General features: G+C 42.9%; 1 non-coding gene across 1 annotated transcript; it reads right to left on the bottom strand.

The window, feature by feature from the left end:
* Positions 1–3,461: 3,461 nt before the first annotated feature.
* LOC119437953 (small nucleolar RNA U3) lies at positions 3,462–3,669 on the bottom strand. Its single transcript, XR_005189591.1, has one exon. It is a non-coding gene; the product is annotated as a small nucleolar RNA U3 (small nucleolar RNA).
* Between the last annotated feature and the right edge of the window lie 510 nt (positions 3,670–4,179).

The following is a 4,179-nucleotide window of genomic DNA, read 5'->3' as shown; positions in this document are numbered from 1 at the left end:
ACTCACTCACTCACTCACTCACTCACTCACTCACTCACTCACTCACTCACTCACTCCAAATTTTCCATTTAGACAACTGCCCCCAAAGCCCCAATAAAAAAGCTAATTATTAATTTTTTTGTTTATTAATTTTCAGAAGATCACGTTATTACAGGCAAAGTATGTCCGCCTCGCCTAGGAACTCGTCTGCAAGAACACCACGTTCGCTGCGCCCTGAGCACTGTTTTATAAAACATCTGTATGGTCTAAAAAAACCTGCATAGTTGGCGTTGGCACAAGCGAAACATGCGTGAAATTGTGGCCTAATGGTTAAAGCATCGTCTGCTATGCTTAGGTTCGATTCCACCATCCGGCATTTGAATTTTCTTTTTATTTAATAGGCCCGAAACGAGGCGTGACAAGAACGTAGGCCTTAATCCTACCGTAAAGCGCCTGGGATGAGCCAACGAATGGCTCCGCATTGAAACCTATACATCGTTGCGCGTTTGCACGAAGAACAGCTGTGACATTAGGGCGGAGAAGTTTATAGCTCTTAAATAGTGCGTGTTCAGTTCATTGCTACCTTGAAGGTCATTTACCAAGGTGTCCTTGCAAGGGGCGTAGACGCGTTATACGTGAAGCGTTACGTTCCATACTTCTAGTGCGCCGACCCCTACTTACAATTACTTCTGCCCGTGATAGCAACATCGTCCCACTATTTGAGAGCGTGATGAAAACCCGTTCGCGGGTGTGGATATGCTTGAGTGACGATGATGAATAAAGAAGCAAACGCAGTTCATTCTCGTGGATTACTTCAACACAAACAATGTCGTCACATGCATTAACTCAGCATACAGCATCCACATAACGCAAACATAGCTTCTACATAACGTAGCATGCATGAATGAATGAATGAATGAATGAATGCATGAATGAATGAATGAATGAATGAATGAATGAATGAATGAATGAATGAATGAATGAATGAATGTTTCATTGAGCTGAAATATATACCGTTACCGCATTAATTTTTATTTTCTTGTGAAAATATTGGACAAGCCTTAGTTTAGGCCAGATATGCCTAAACCAACCCAACTTTTTAAAGTAAGGCTTGGTTTCAAATTTATGAGCCCATGTTGTCACGTATCATATATGATACATCATGCAGTTACAGGTGTGTTTTTGATAATGCAAAGAGACATTTGAAGTGCAGAAAGCGTAGAAAAAATATCAGAAGCATGGAAAGAACTTGACACATTGCTGTAAGAGATGGAGCGTATTTCTCACAGCTCCAGCTAGTGCAAGTTTCATTAAAATTTGAAGATGTCATCCTTGATTGACTGATCTATACCTTAAATATCGAGGCCGCATCACTTATAGACCTTGTTTTTTTTGTTACGTTTTGTTTTGCGTAGTCTTTATGAGCTTGACGCAGCCACTGCAAAACGCAGCCATTTCCTTTCGTTGACGCTGCGCGCACGGTATACCTTATAGGTCACGAACGGCATACGCGTTCTCAGCGTGACATATCGCTTTCTTGACAGGAACGTAGCGAGCGCACAGTTTTCAAGAAAGGAAACACAAGCAAGACAGATGACGATTTTTGTTTCGGGACAAGATACGACCCGAAGGGTGTAAACATTTTCTAGAGGTAAATGGGTTCATGGGAATGCAGCAATAACAAAAGTTGGGACCGCGTCATTATTTGATAGCGTAGCGTTAAGCACACGGGTTGGACCAACGCGAACACTGGGAAGCGCATAGTGCTAACGAACACTTCAAAATAATGGTGCTAATCGTTACCACTCGCTAACTGCATCGGAATCAACGAAGGACTTGCGGGGAAGCCTAGACTGCTCCGTTTTATAATGATACCTGCGTGCACGCGTGGGCGCTCACCCTATAGCTCCATGGTGTTTCAATTACTTTATCACTATAGAACATTGCACTCAGTAGCAACTGAAGGGAGGCTGGAAAGGAGCGGTTAATTGAAGACTAAATTTAGCAAAATAACAATTGAAGCTCGACTCGAAGATTAAACCTTCGAAAATGTAATGAAGAATAGGTCAGTTTCCAGAACAAAAACGACGCAAACCACCTTCAGCTTACCTAATCAGCTCCATATGACCTCACATATATGGCAACGACAGACTAAAATTACTTGATTTTGTGGTTGAAAAATTAATAAAATGCAAATGAAATAAAAATAACTTCATTCCGTCAGAAAATAAAACTCAACTTCACAGCACATTAATGTAGTCTGTATAATTCGTTACATTAGGCAATGGTATAGGACTGGTGCCATGGTATGGACTTAAGGAAAATGAAACGTTCCGTCACCATCAGTTCCCTCCGCTAATAAGTGTTTTTTTTTTTCACTGAGTAAATGCTGATACAGTTGTGAAAGAACAATCTAGTCGAATTTAATTTTGTGCTTGCGTTTTGTTTCCCCCTTAACGAAACCGTAAGTTCGATATAACGTCGACTCTGTGAGTACTGTCTTACAGCACCATGTCGAAGTTCACTGTGATCTCCTTCGCGTACAATGTAACAATACAGCCTCCCTTCTGCTGATTACATAGGTCACTTAGAGCTGCTGGTGTGGTTACCGTATGAGGGCGGATGATGAAAATTATAGTTGTGCTTGAAATGCAATACATGACATTCATTTCGCTTTCGCTGAGCCTCCTTTTGCAGAGTCTTGCCAAACAAAGTTCGTCATTTGTCACCAGGTAACAAAGCGGAGTGAGTCGAATATTATTCTGTACAGTTGCACAATCAGTCAGGGTATCAAATCTGATGCCTTCTATCCAGTAAGCCGCACCTTGTCATCGCCGGAACGTGTATGGGCGAGCTGATCTTGTGAAGAAAGCACAGAGTCTTCGAGGAAGTAGCCCTAAGGACCAAGTGAAAGTGTGAGGCAACGAATACATTTCATACCTTTATTTTATATGCGTCATAAATGCGTAAGTGTTTCTATGGTTACCCAACGAGAAAATTGTCCGCGCGTCCGTCCTTCGCGTAAGACGATCGATTTCAACATAGATCGAGCAGTAATGTTTTCGCCAGCTGTGGAAGACAACAACGAACGCGCCGAGCAGTGGCACAGGCGCGTCTCTGCGACCACGTGACGTTTGCAATCAGGCACGCACTAGGCACACCTTTATCAAGCCAGAACTGTGGAGCAGCCGTGGCTTCGGATCGGAACGTCATCAGCGCACCTGGCGCCACCCCCTGCAGTAGTTTACTTGCCTCATCAGTTCACGTTGCGCCGCCTTACGCAGCAGTTCGTGTCGCGCTGTCGCATTTACCGGAATGGCGCCAAGACGACCGCAGCCGCTGAGCAGTGCTAAGATTACAGCAGTGTTGAGTGTTGGCACTTTAAACCACGTCGTTGCTACGAAATGCTTACCCGTCATTCATATATTTATAAATCCTTGAGATTCTACGTAAATATTTTTTAATTGTGATTTTATCGCTCGGCCACTCAGACCGAGTCTCCGCCCTCCCTTAAGCCTCATAGGCCGTGGAAATGGTCATCAATGGCAGGAACCTGGGTAGAAGCCCAGAGTTCCGAAACCGGCTTCACTCTCAGGCGGAGACCCTCATCATCGTGGCCGAGTGTGCTCCGATACCGCGGATGCGTCTCGGCGACCGTACTATAGAAATGATCCTATGAAGCACGATCTTGCCTAACAACCGTTCAACGACAGGGAGTCACTGAAATTGTGCAGCCAAGTTGCACAAGTTGGAAGGCTTCTTCTTACTAATAAAACTTGTTTTCATGCAAAACGTCTGTTAATTGAGTTATACAATTTAATAAAACGTCCTAAGCAACATATGTCCATAATTCAAAAAATAAAGTACCGCCAAGTTTTGCTTCGCATATTAGGTAAACGAGGAAACGCATATTTCACTCGCCGCTTCAAGTTTTGTTGGGAATTGCGGTCCACGTGTCCACGTCGTGACCACGATCGTGACGTGGTCATGAACGTAGCTGTTTGGCTGCAATCCGGACGTCGCACGCTACTTTGTTCTGGCCTGTTTATTTATTTATTTATTTATTTATTTATTTATTTATTTATTTATTTATTTATTTATTTATTTGTTTGTTTGTTTGTTGTTTGTTTACTTTTTCAAATTCAAAATTTTCGGAACCATACAGACCATTTTCGCGAGCGCACCACCTGATGATGATGA

This window comes from Dermacentor silvarum, chromosome 1, assembly GCF_013339745.2.
Source record: "Dermacentor silvarum isolate Dsil-2018 chromosome 1, BIME_Dsil_1.4, whole genome shotgun sequence".
NCBI classification, from domain to species: domain Eukaryota; kingdom Metazoa; phylum Arthropoda; class Arachnida; order Ixodida; family Ixodidae; genus Dermacentor; species Dermacentor silvarum.
The sequence above is the reverse complement of the archived record's forward strand: the minus strand, read 5'-3'. Positions and strand labels throughout refer to the sequence as shown.